Consider the following 14,703-nt stretch of genomic DNA (forward strand, 5'->3'; position numbering starts at 1 on the left):
GGGGCGAGGACAGCAATTCCTGCTGTTGTCAAGATCACTTAACTTCAGACTTCCAGCTCCAGATGGAGGACATCAGCAACGTCCCCTGGTTTTAAGATCAGTGCTACAGGGAGGTCTCCAACACAGGAGAATAATCTGTATTCCTTTCCCCGCGAACAAAGCAGTGCCCACCCCGCCCCTTGAAAGCTGATGGCTGCCTTTAATTGATCTCAGAACTGCTTAGCTTTCAACCATCAACTCTCCGCACTCTGCTCCGAAGCACAAAGGCCGACCAACCACACACTGCTTGCACACGAACCTAATTGCGAGCAGGAATATACATTCTGACCGGTTGCTTCGCCGTCTAGTTTGGAGGGGCCACAATGTAGGACTGGAAGAAGCTGCAGAAGGTTGTAAACTCATCATGAGCACTGCCCTCCCCAGCATCAAGGGCATCTTCACAAGGCAACAGCTCAGACTGGCAGCATTCATCGTTAAGGACCCCAACTAATGTTCCCTCTAACTTATACTGACCAGTGTGGGCAAAGATCTTGTGCTGTGCAGTTTTTTGCCCAGTGAAAACAACATGGGCACATTGAATAATTTATTCAACAAAAACAGTATAAAGAAGCCAGTTCTAAAATCTGCAGACAAATCAGCACAAAGTCCACATTGTCAACACCGTCTGAACCAGAAACTGGAAAAGGAAATGTGATTGAGTACGATCATGAAATACACTTAACATGCCAAAGAGGTAGAGAGTAACAACTGTTTGTGCACAGTTTAAATTCCTTTTTGTGCTAGTAGCAAAAGGTGGGTGCATGTGCACACGTAGCACACGTACACATCTTAGAGGGAACATTGACCCTCGCCACCCAGGACATGCCCTCTTCTTATTTCTACCATCAGGGTGGAGGTACAGGAGCCTGAAGACACTCATTGGTTTTGCCTTCTGCCATTAGAATTCAGAGCAGACAATGAACCTATGAAAACTACCTCACTATTTTGCTCCCCTTTTGTGCACCGCACATTTAATTTAATTTGCATCAAGTCCTGATGAAGCATCTGAGATCTGATTTATGTTTATTATTACTGATGTAGCCTCAGTGGGTACTTCATTAGGTATATGTGACTTACCTAATACAGTGGCCACTGAGTGTGCAGTTGAGGTATTCTGCTGCTGTAGCCCATCCGCTTCTAGGTACATTCGAAGACGCTTCTCCGCACATCACTGTAGTAACGTGTGGTAATTTGAGTTGCTGTCACTTTCTTGTCAGCTTGAACCAGTCGAGTCAGTCTCAGAGTCATGGAACACTTCTGCACAGAATCAGACCCTCTCGTCTGAGCCAAGCTATTATTCTGCCTAATCCCAATGACCTGCACCGGGACCACAGCCCTCCATGCACCCATCCAAATTTCTCTTAAACGTTGAAATTGAACCCGCATCCACCACTTCCACTGGCAGCTCGTTCCGCGCTCTCACCACTCTCTGAGTGAAGAAGCTCCTCCTCACGTTTCCCTTAAACAGTTCACCTTTCACCTCTAATCACTGATCTCTGGTTCTAGTCTCAGCCAACCTCAGTGGAAAAAGCCTGCTTGCATTTACCCTATCTATACACCCCATATCATACCTATCATTCTCCTCTGACCTTTCTCATTAACAAAGCCAAACCACCGTTCACTGGGTTTTTTTTATTTTGCACCAGTCTCTGTAAACTCTACAACGTGTTATACATGAAAATCCAAAGAGATCAGCATTGTCTGAGATACTCAGACCACTGGGTGTCGTAAGGTGGGCGTTGGGAACGGACCCAAATGCAAGACACAGACACTGAAGTACTAGGGACAGGACTAGGTGTATCAATAAAGCAAGGGAAGTGGGGAAGAAACGACACTGGACAAGACTAGCAGACAGGGCATGGGTTAGGTCTAGAGTAGGAAAGTGGGACCTGGACAAGGAACTAGGATCCTGGACAAGGACTCCGAGCCAGGGACTGGACAGGGACCCGGACCCTGGGTCTTGACTCAGGCTCGGACTCTGGATCCAGGTGAGGAGTAGGCATAGCAAGGCAATAGGACTGGACGTGGGGGCAAAATGCGGGACTCCGGGGCTGGACGAGGACATGAAGCTCAGACTTGGTCTTGGTCGAGGGAGAGCAGGAATGCGGAGCCTAGGTCGAGGGAGAGCAAAGCAGAAGCGGGGAGAGGCATAGCTGAACACGGACACCAGCCCTGGACGAGATCAGGACTCAGGGCCTAGGCCACGACTTGGATTTGGACACGGACTGGCACCTCCTCGGAGCCTTGGACCAGAGCACAGAGCCCTTGGAACAGGACATAGGGCCGGGACTCATGGATACTATACAGGGACTCAAAGAGACAGTTCCAAGCTCAATGATAGATAGTTCCTTCTGTTGGCGTGGCAAGGCTCTGGTCTCACTACGGTGGCTGAACTTGACGGCGATACAGATGAGGACGCAGGCCTGGGTAGCAGGCCAGACTTCAGAGGGAAGGAAGGGAACAGTCCAGCCTCAGGGTAACGGCAAAGATGGCCTGACTTACCCCACAGAGGCAAGGACAGGAAGGGACAGATCCCACCGTAGGGTAACAGCAAGAACAGCCTGATTTACCCATAGAACCGTAGAACATTACAGCACAGAAACAGGCCTTTTGGCCCTTCTTGGCTGTGCCAAACCATTTTTCTGCCTAGTCCCACTGACCTGCACCTGGCCCATATCCTTCCATACCCCTCTCATCCATGTTCCTGTCCAAGTTTTTCTTAAATATTATAAGTGAGCCTGCATTTACCATTTCATCTGGCAGCTCATTCCACACTCCCACCACTCTCTGCGTGAAGAAGCCCCCCTAACATCCCCTTTAAACTTTTCCCCCTTCACCCTTTTTTTTCTCCCCTAGCCTCAGTGGAAAAAGAGAGGCAAGGACAAGATACAGACAAGACAAACCAGCAACCACCCTCGTACCCAGGGCCACTTATATTCCAAACCCAATATGAGAATCAGGTGCCTGTGATTAAGCCCAACGGAAACAACGGACAGCCTGAAGACCCGGAGTCCGGAGTATACGGACCGGACCGTGAACCAGAACGCAGACTTTACGGACCAGACCATGACACTGGGTCTCTCCGTCAAAGTCACTTGGATCACATTTCTTCCCTGTTCTGGTGTTTGGTCTGAACAACAACTGAACCTCTTGACCACATCTCCATGCTTTTATGCATTGAGTTGCTGCTACATGATTGGCTGATGAGATACTGTATTTGCAGTAACAAGAAAGTGTATCAAATAAAGTAGCTGTATGGGGTGGCGGGGTGGAGATATATCTCTACCAAAGGAGGTGTAAGGTGCTCCCTCTCTCTGCTAGCCTGCCGGTCACCTTTGGGCAAGGTGTAGCACCTGGTTTGCCCCCCCCCCCCAATCACAGTCACTTGAAGCCATGGTGGATGGTCGTATGCGCAGCTGGTACACATCACAAGTCCTGGTTACGTGACCACTGACGTCATGCAGACAATGTCTGAAGAGTATAGATAATGGCTGTGGTCACATATCTTGAAAAGACACTTCCGAGAAGAAGGCAATGGAAAACCACTTCCGTTAAAAAAATTACCAAGAACTTTCATGGTGATGAGGCATTGTCCGTCTACGTCATATGACATGGCACATAATCATCATGATAATGCTGACTGAGTGTATGTTATGAAACACGTTATTTTGTGGCAGTAGTCAAATCCTGATGTAAGGTCTCGCCCCAGAACGACTGTTTATTCCCCTCCACAGATGTTGTCTGAGCCACTAAGTTCCTCCAGCATTTTGTGCCTTTTTCTCTTAAATTCCAGAGAAGGGGGAAGAGACAGAAAAACCAGGGGTATGTTTTAGATAGGATGAAAATACTTGATGGCAGCCCATGACAGAAAGGAAGGCATGGTAGTGTAGTGGTTAGCACAACGCTTTACAGTACCAGCAACAAGGGTTCAGTTCCTGAAGCTGCCTGTAAGGAGTTTGTACGTTCTCCATGTGCCTGGGTGGGTTTTCTCCAGAGATTCCTGTTTCCTTCTACGGTCCAAAGAAGGTACCTTTTGGTAGGTTAATTGCTCATTCTAAACTGTCCCATGTTTAGGCTAGGATTAAATTGGGGGATTTACATTGTTTATCAATAAATGAATAAATAAATAAATAAATAAAAAGTAATTCAAACTCTTTTGGTCACTCTGTCACAGACCTTTCGTGAAAAATGTTTCTTTTTTCTAAATTTTCTCAGTTTTGATGAAACAGTAACTCTGTTTCTCTCCCATCGATGCTGCCTCACCTGTGGGAATTTCCAAATTTTGTTTTTATTTCATATTTCACCATCGGTGATTTTTTTTTGTTTTTGAAGAGATTGGGTGTTTCACAGAAACAAAAGAGGTGGTGTTGAACTCATGAGAACACTCTGGATGATAAACATCATAATTTCCATCTTTTAGTTGTAGCCTGATGTGTCATCTGCCTTGTGTCGGAGCTTCATTTAGTCCCTCGTGTGCTAAGTAAACATGTCAGAAATATTTAGCCCAGAGACTGCCATCTGTTTCACTTCTTTTATTACCATTTATTTCTAAGCTGTCTCCACTATCTCAACTAGGGAGATACATTAATAACAACGACAGGACTATGGACTTCATCAGCCTGTTACCAAAGTTTCTGCTGGATCACGACCGCATACGGTCTGGCAGTGCCGCACAGAGCCGCCAATGCACAATGTTGTGCTGGCCCTTTAACCTATTCCAAGATCAATCTAACCCGTCCCTCACGCATAGCCCTCAATTTTTATTTCATCCATTTGCCTTTCTAAGAATCTTTAAAAGCCCCTAATGTATCTGCACAGGTGTCGGGGAGAAGATACGTCTCTTCCACGGGAGGTGTAAGGTGCTCCTTCCCCCTGCTAGCCTGCAGGTCACCCTTGGGCAAGGTGTAGCATTACACAGGGTGTCACCGCGGCTGATGCAGAAGCCACTAGTTGCAGGCCGCAGCCTCAGTCCAGCACTTAAACGAGCAGACCCCACAGAGGAATGAGCCGAACTGGCCTGTCTCTCACCTCTGACTCCAACACCCTGACCACTTCGGTCTGCCCTGGCACCTATACCATCCTATCTTCACAGGATATTCACTCCAATCCGGGCAGCATCCTGCTAAATCCCCTTTGCGCCCTCTCTAAAGTTTCCAAGGCCTTCCTACAATGAGACAACCAGAATAGAACACAATATTCCAAGTGTGATCTAAGTTTTATAGAGTTGCCACATTACCTTGCGGCTCTTGAACTCAACCATTTGCCTAGTGAAGGCCAACACTCCATATGCCTTCTTAACCACCCTATCTGATACTCTGTGTTCAAAGGAAGATCAGTAGACTAATTTCCTAACATCTATTCCCATTTCATCAGAAATTTCAGGGATTTCATGTGAAAAAATGCTCCTTAGTCATGTCAGCCTGTAACATTTTAGCTCTAGGATCTTTGACTCATCTGGAATATTAAGGAACACTCTCTCATAATAACCCGAGGCATCAAGGGTTAAACTATGAGGGCAGATCACAAAGAAATATTGCTTCTAAGTAGATCATCAAAAATCAAGGGCTAAGGAGCTGAACTGCCAGAGTGAAACTACTTGGGAATGAAGTTAGAAAGCTCTGAATTACAGAAATGTAAATTAAAAAGTCATGGAGCACTATAGCACAGAAACAGGCCCTTCTGCCCATCTAGTCTATGCCAAACTGTTATTCTGCTGAGGTCCACTGACCTGCACTGAAACATCAATACCCCTCCAATCCATGTACGTCTCCAAAACTTCTCTTACATGTTGAAATCAAACCCGTATCCACCACTTCCACTGGCAGCTCATTCCACACTCTCACCACCCTCTGAGGAAAGTCCCCTCAGATTACCTTTAAATATTTCACTTTGAACCTATGACCTCTAGTTCAAGTTTCTCCCAACAGTTGAAAAAGCCTACCTCCATTTACTCTATCTATACCCTTTGCGTCGTTCTCGTGCCCTTACAAGAGAGAGGAGCTGGCCAAAGATGATCGGAAAGCATCCTGCCAGCAGGGGCGATGGCAGGATAGTGTTTGCTGGAGATTCTAGGCGTAATTCGGAAGGCGCAGGAAGATACATCCCAAAGGTGAAGAAGTACTCTAAAGGGAGAATGGGGCAATGTGGCTGACAAGGGAAGTCAAAGACAGCATAAAAGGATAAGAGAAGGCATATCATAGAGATAAAAATAGTGGGAAGTTGGAGGATTGAAAAGCTTTTACAAACCACCAGAAGACACCCCAAAAAAAAAATTCGTATGGAGAGAAAAGATGAAAAACAAAGGTAAGCTAGTCAGTAATACAGAAGAGGATACTGAAAGTTTTTCAGATACATATACCATGTAAAAAATAAAATAAAGAGGGGTAGTAAAGGGGGACAAAGAAATGGTGGATGCACGTAATGAGTATGTTGTATCAGTCTTTACTATGAAAGCCACTAGCAGAATGCCAGAGCGTCAGAGTGCAGAGCTGAGTGTGGTTACTATTACTAAGGAGGAGCTACTTGGGAAGCTGAAAGGTCTGAAGGTCAGCGAGACCAGATGGACTACAACTTAAGGTTCTGCAAGAGGTGGCTGAAGAGATTGTGGAGGCACAAGTAATGATCTTTCAAGAATCTGGATTCTGGCATGGTTCCAGAGGGGACTGGAAAATTGCAAGTGTCCCTCCATTCTTTAAGAAGCGAGGGAGACAGAAAGAAGGAAATGATAGGCCAATTAGCCTAAGCTCAGTGGTTGTGAAGATGTTGGAGCCCATAATAATAAGAGGACATGATTTGAGAGTTAGGGGGCAAAAGTTTAAGGGTAACACCAGGGGGAATTTCTTTACTCAGAGAGTGGTAGCTGTGTGGAATGAGCTTCCAGTAGAAGTGGTAGAGGCAGGTTCGGTATTGTCATTTAAAGTAAAATTGGATAGGTATATGGACAGGAAAGGAATGGAGGGTTATGGGCTGAGTGCGGGCCAGTGGGACTAGTGAGAGTAAGCATTTGGCATGGACTAGAAGGGCCGAGATGGTCTGTTTCCGTGCTGTAATTGTTATATGGTTATATATGGTTATAATTAAGGATGGGTTTTCAGGGTACTTGGAGACACATGAACTAGGCCATCTGGCCCATCACGCCTGCTCCACCATCCCACCATGGCTGATTTACTATCCCTCTCAACCCCATTCTCCTGCCTTCTTCCCGTAACTTTTGACGCCCTTTCTAATCAAGCACCTATAAACCTCCGCTTTAAACATACCCAAAGACAAGGCCTGCACAGACGTCTGTGGCAATGAATTCCACAGATTCACAACCCCTTATTCATGCTGTCTACAGAAGTCAGGTGAATAAACGGATCTTGGCTACAGATCAGATCAGGACTGAAAGTCTGTGGGAGGAAACCTATGCGGTCACGGGGAGAACATGCAAATGCCTTACCGACGGTGACAAGAATTGAACCCTGATTGTGGGCGCAGTAAAGAGTTAAGCTAACCACCACACCACCATGCCAACCCCAAGTATTACTATTCCAGTTTAGAATTTCAGATGAACAATGTAGCAAAATGACCAAAATGGCACAATCTGAAAAAGATAATCATGCCTCAGAAGGCTGTTAGGAAAGATGCTGGATCATCATTTTCAACCAATGAAGGGTCTCAGCACAAAATGTCAATTGTTTGTTCCTCTCCATAGATTCTGTCTGACCTGCAGAGTTCTTCCGACATTTTGTGTGTGTTGCTTGAGATTTCAGCATCTGCAGAAACTCGTGTCGGAATCAAAGAAATATACAACACAGAAACAAGCCCTTTGGCCCATCTAGTCTGTGCCAAACCAGTTATTTTGCCTACCCCCATCAAACTGCACTGGGACTAGAGCCTTCCTTACCCCTACCAACCCTGTACCTATCCAAACTTCTCTGAAACTTTGAAGTCAAGCTCGCATGCACCACCTACACTGGCAGCTCATTCCACACTCTCACAATCCTCTGAGTGAAGGAGCTTCTGCTCATGTTCCCCTTAAACTTTTCACCTTTCACCTTTAACCCACGAACTCTATTTGTAGTCCCAAAGAATGAAGTCCTAACTAATTCAGTCTTCCTTTATAACTCAGGTCCTCCAGACCCAGCAACATCCTTGTAAATTTTTTCTGTACTCTTTCAACCTTACTTACATCTTTCCTATAGGTAGGTGACCAAAACTACACACAGTACTCCAAATCAGGCCTCACCAATGGCTGAGTCAACTTCAACATAACATCCCATCTCCTGTACTATATGTTTATTGAGATACATCACAGAACAGACCTTTCCCAGCAACTCCTGATTTAACTGTAGCCTAATCACAGGACAATTTTCAATGTCCAATTAACCTACCAACTGATACATCCTTGAGCTGTGGGAGGAAACCAGAACACCCGGAGGAAACCCACGCCATCACGGGGAGAACGTACAAACTCCTTATAGGCAGTTGCAGGAATTGAACCCAGTCACCTATACTGTAAAGTGTTGTGCTAACTTCTATGTTACTGTGCCATTCAATGCTTTGATTTATCAAGTCCATTGTGCCAAAAGCCTTCTTTATGATCCTGTCTACCCGTGACACCATTTTCAATGAATTATGATCCTGTTTTCCCCGATCCCTTTATTCTGTCACACTCCTCAGTGCCCTACCTTTCACTGTAAGACCTACCCTGGTTGGTCCTACCGAAGTATAACACCTCGTACTTGTTTGCATTAAATTCCATCTTCTGTTTTTTCAGCCCATTTTTCCAGCTGGCCCAGATCCCACTGTAAGTCACGATAGCCTTGCTCACTGCCCACTACACCTCCAATCCTGGTGTACTCCACAAGTTTGCTGATCCAGTTAACCACATTATCATCCAGATCATTGATACAGATGACAAATAACAATGGGCCCTGCAGCACCCCACTAGTCACAGGCTTCCAGTGCTTACATATCCGGTCCCTTAGAATAGCTTCCAATAACTTTTCCACTTCTGATTTCAGCCTCACAGGCCTATAATTTCTTGGTTTAATTTTTGAGCTTTCTTAAACAGCGGAACAACATTGGCTATCCTCCAATCCTCTGGTACCTCACCTGTCACTAAGGATGATTTAAATATCTCTGCTAGGGCTCAGAAATTTCTGCAATTGCCTCCCGCAGGGTCCGAGAGAACACCTTGTCAGGTCCTGGGAATTTATCCACAGAATTTTCCTCAGGACAGCAAACACCTCCTTCTCTAGCCAGGGTCCATGAGGTTGATTCTGCTGTGCCTCACTTCTGTTTACTCTGTGTCCATTTCCTGAGTAAATACAGACGCAAAAAACCTGTTTAAGATCTCCCCTACCTCTTCTGACTCCACACACAGGTTACCATTCCGATCTTCCACAGGGCCAATTTTGTCCCTTGAAGTCCTTTTCCTCTTAACATATCTGTAGAATCCCTTGGAATTCTCCTTCATCTTGCATGCTAGGACAACCTCAGGGCTTCTTTTGGCCCTCCTGATTTCTTTCTGAAGTATTCTCCCGCATTTCTTATACTCCATTAGTCACTCATTTGTTCCTACCTGCCTATACCTGCTATGTACCTTCTGTTTTTTCTTAACTAGGACCACAATATCCCTTGAAAACCAAGGCTCCCTACACCTGTTACCTTTACCTTTTATTCTGATAGAAATGTATAAACTCTGTACTCTCAAAATTTCACTTTTGAAGGCCTCTACTTACTAAGTACACCTTAAGCTGAAAACAGCCTGTCTCAATCCACACTTGCCAGGTCCTTTCTGATACCATCAAAACTGCCCTTCTCCAACTTAGAATCTCAACCTGCAGACAGATCTTTTTCTATAGTTACCTTGAAACTAATGGCATTTTGATCACTTCTATGTACTGATTCAGGAAACTTTCCTGATCACATTTAACAAATTCTATCCCATCTAGTCCTTTTGCAATGTGGGAGTCTGAGTCAATATGAAGAGAATTAAAAGCACCTACAGTAACAACCTTGTGTTTCTTGCACCAGTCTGCGATCTCTCTATAGGTGGTTAGGTGGTCTGTAATTTAACCCCATGGTCATACCTTTCTTATTTCTCAGATCCACCCTTAATGCTTCCCTAAACGAGTTCTCTACTCTGTCCCTCCAGTTCAGGTACAAACTGTTCCTTCTGTACAGGTCTCACCTTTGCTGGAAGAGAGCTTAATCATCCAAAAATCTTATGCTCTCCCTCCTGCACCAATTCTTTGGCCACATATTAAGCTGTATCGTTTTCCTAGTTCTGGCCTCATTAGCACATAGCATGGGTAGCAATCCTGAGATCAGAACCCTGGAGGTCCTGCCCTTTAACTAAACTTCCTGAACTCCTCATGCAGAACTTCTTCACTCTCTTATCCATGTCATCGGTACCTACATGGACCACAACCTCTGGCTCCTCATCCTCCCACTTAAGAATGCTGATGATTCAATTTGAGATGTCCCGGACCCTAGCACCCGGGAGCCAACATACCATCCATAAATTTTGTTCTTATCCACAGAAACTCCTTTTTGTTCCACTAACTAATGAATCCCTATCACCAGGGCTCACCTCTTCTCCCCCCCACCTTCCCTTCTGAGTCACAGAGTCAGACTCAGTGCCAGAGACTCACACACTGTTAGATCAACCTCCTCCCCCAACAATGGCCACAGGGGTACTCTGCACTGGCTGTTTATCCCCTTTTCCCTTCCTGCCACCCAGTCTCCTGTGTTCTGAGAGTGTAACTACCTCTCCATATGTCCTATCTATCATCCCTTCAACCTCCTGAATGATCTGGAGTTCATTGAGTTCCACCCCCAACCTCCTTACTGTGTATTGTTAGAAGCTGCAGCTGAATGCACTTCACACAGGTGTAGTGATCAGGGACACTGGCTATCTCCCTGGCTTCCCACATTCTGTGAGAGGAACATTCCACTATCCAGCCTGGCACCTCTACTTTTCTAACTGAGCAAATATAAAGAAGGAAGAACAATAAATATTGGGGAGGGGGCTGTATCCACAGCATTTTTGCCTTCTCTCACAGAAGCCTCTTCTTGCTGAAGCCTCAAAGAGTTAAAGCCTAAAAAATCTCCCCTCTAAATCTGACCACTCCAAAGATGGCCGCTCTGCTCGCCCCTGCCTTACTTGTATTTGTTCTGCCTATCAATCCAGAGTGCTGATTGGCCTTTGCTCAAAGCACTAAATGGCCGTGAGTTGCTGCCTTTCAGAAGTCCACAGTCAGTTCTTTAGTCTTACGTCTTTTCATCATTGTCTGAAATTCAGCCAACTATCACTGCATTGTGGGCAAATTTATAGCCCTGCCTAGCTACCCAGTCATGGGTGAGCAGTGGGCTAAGCACACTTCCCTGAGATGCGTCAGTGTTGAATGTCAGTGAGGTAGAAATATTATTTCTGATCCACACAGATTGTGGATCCACAGAGCAAGGTCTCCTTGGATCCCATGCCTCTACATTTTCTGAAGGAGCCTTGCATGGGGAACCTTATCAAATGCCTTACTGAAATCCATATACACTACATCCACTGCTCTACCTTCATCAATGTGTTTTGTTACATTCTCAAAGAATTAAGTTCATTACTGAGTTTAGAACTAGGGGACACAGCCTCAAGATTCATGAGAGTACATTTAGGGTGGAAATGAGGAAGAACTGCTTTTCCCAAAGAATGGTGAATCTGTGGAATTCTCTGCCCAATGAAGCAGTGGAGGCTATGTCAACAAATATATTTAAGACGAGGTTGGATATATTTTTGCATAGTAGGGAAATTAGGGTTATGGGGAAAAGGCAGGTAGGTGGAGATGAGTCCATGGCCAGATCAGCCATGATCTTATTGAATGGCGGAGCAGGCTCGATGGGCCAAATGGCCTACTCCTGCTCCTATTTCTTATGTTCTTATTGGATAGAACTTAATAGCACAGTACAGGCCCTTTGGTCCAAATGTTATGCCAATCTTGTAACCTACTCTAAGATCAATCTGACCCTTCCTTTCTACATAGCCCTCTATTTTTCTATCATCCATTTGCTTATCTAAGAGTTTTCTAAATGTCCCTCATGTATCTGCCTCTACCACCACCCCTGACAGGCTGTTCCTACACATCTACCACTTCCTGTATAAAAAAAAACTTACCTCTGACATCCCCCTTATACTTTCCTCTAATCACCTGAAAATTATGCCTCCTCATATTAACCATTTCTGTCCTGAGAACAAGTCTCTGGCTATCCACATGATCCGGGTCTCATCAAGTCACCTCTCATCTGCCCTCATTCCAAAAGGAAAAGCTCTAGCTCATCCAACCTATCCTCAGAAGATATTCTCTCTAATCCAGGCAGCATACTGATGAACCTCCTCTGCACCCTCTCTAAAGCTTACACACCCTTCCATACAAGATGAACAGAACTGAACACAACATTCCAAGTGTGATCTAACCAGTTTCACAGAGCTGCAACATTACCTCATGGCTCTTGAACTCAATCCCCTGACTAATGAAGACTAACACACCATATGTCTTCTCAATCGTACTATCAACTTGCACGGCAACTTTGAGGGATCTATGGACGTGGACCCACAGTCATTCCTGTCCATAAATCTATTTAGATTTTAAAATGATAGCTATACAGAACTGTGCAGAAGTCTTATATACTGTAGCTAGGGAGCCTAAGACTTTTGCACAATTGTATTTGTCAACCTGGAGAGGATGACAAATTTGTAAATCTGGTAGGAACAAAGGATGTTGGGAATGGTGAGGGTGGAGTGCTGTGGGGAGCGGGGACGGGGTGTGGGGTAGGTGGCAAAGGAGGAGTGCTAGGGCAGGGTGGCGCAGGTGCAGACGCACCCAGGCAAAGTCATTTGATTCTGTTGACTTAGGAGTCCTCATGCAAGACTCTCAGAAAGTTAATTTACAGGTTGAGTGTGCGGCAAATGCAATGTCACCATTTATTTCAAGGGGAATAGAATATACAGTAAAAGCAAGGAGATAATTCTGAGCCTTTATAAAACACTAGTCAGGCCACACTCAGAGTATTGTTAACAGTTTTGGGTCCCATATCTCAGAGAGAGAGAGAGTCCAGAGGACGTTCACAACGATGATTCCAGGAAAGAAGGGTTAACACATGAGGAGTGTTTGGCAGCTTTGGGCCTGTACTCACTGGAATTTCAAAGAATGCAGTGGGACTCATTGAAATCTATCAAATGTTGAAAGGACTAGATAGGATGAATAGTGGTGAGGGTATCCAGAACTAGAGGTCACAGCATCAAAATTGAGGGGCGACTTGTGAGAACAGAGGTAAGAAGGAATTCTTTTAGCCAGAGAGTAGTGAATCTGTGGAATGCTCTGCCACAGACTGCAGTGGAGGCCCAGTCTGTGGGTATACTTAAGGTGGAAGTTGATTGTTTCCTGATCAGTCTGGGCATTAAAAGATATGACGAGAAGGCAGGTGTATGGGGTTGAGTGGGATCCAGGTTCAGCCATGTTGGAATGGTGAAGCAGACTCGATGGGATGAATGGCCTAATTCTGCTCCTATGTCTTATGGTCTTCTCATTCCAAACAATTGGTTTATTGATTACTACAGAATGTCTCTCTGGTGCTTCCCATTCCCTCCCCTCTCTCTTCCCATTTTCCCAACCAGGATTCCCCACTCCCAGCCCTCTTCTCACTCTCAGTCAACAATAGTGTCACATCTCAGAATCAGGTTTATCATCACTCACAAACGTCATGAAATTTGTTTTTTTTTGGGGAGGGCAGTAATTACTACAATTCAATTACTACAGTACTGTGCAAACATTTTAAGCACCCCAGCTATATTCATATGCTAAAGACTTTTGCATAGAACTGTAAGTTATCTACATTAAAATCATCCATCTATAAATATGATGCTATATTTACATGAGAGGGATATGAAGGAAAATAATGTTCACATCTATGTGACTATATGTATGAATCATATACTAAAGATGATGACATCCATAAAATAAATTAGAAGATAATGATTCAGTCTACACTAACAAATTTTCTAATTGCTTGTTAGGGAATATTTAATTTAGAGGGACAGAGTGAACAAGTATCAGTGAGGAAGTTTTGGAAAGATCTCAAAAATACTGAAAGACAACAGAGAAAAGTTACAAGAATGTTTTTGGGACTGGAGGACTTGAGTTATAGGGAAAGTTTTAAACAGGTTAGGACTTTATTCTCTGGAGTGTAGGAGAATGAGGGGAGATTTGATAGAGGTGTACAGAATTATGAAGGGTACAGATAGGGTAAATGCAAGCAGGCTTTTTCCACTGAGGTTGGGTGAGACTAGAACTAGGAGTTATAGGATAAGTGTGAAAGGTGATGTTTAAAGGGAACTTGAGGGGAGACTTCTTCATTCCAAGGGTGGTGAGAATGTGAAACAAGCTGCCAGTGCAAGTGGGTTTGATTTCAACGTTTAAGAAAAGTTTGGATACATATATGGATGAGAGGAGTACGGAGGGTGACAGTCCCGGTGCAGGTCGACGGGACAAGGCAGAGTAACAGGTTGCCATGGACTAGATGGACCGAAGGGCCTTTCACTGTGCTACACACTCAAAGTGCTGGAGGAACTCAGCAGGTCAGGCAGCATCTGTGGAAAAGAGTTCAGTCGACATTTCAGGCCGAGACCCT

This window comes from Hypanus sabinus, chromosome 1 (assembly GCF_030144855.1).
Source record: "Hypanus sabinus isolate sHypSab1 chromosome 1, sHypSab1.hap1, whole genome shotgun sequence".
Lineage (NCBI taxonomy): Eukaryota > Metazoa > Chordata > Chondrichthyes > Myliobatiformes > Dasyatidae > Hypanus > Hypanus sabinus.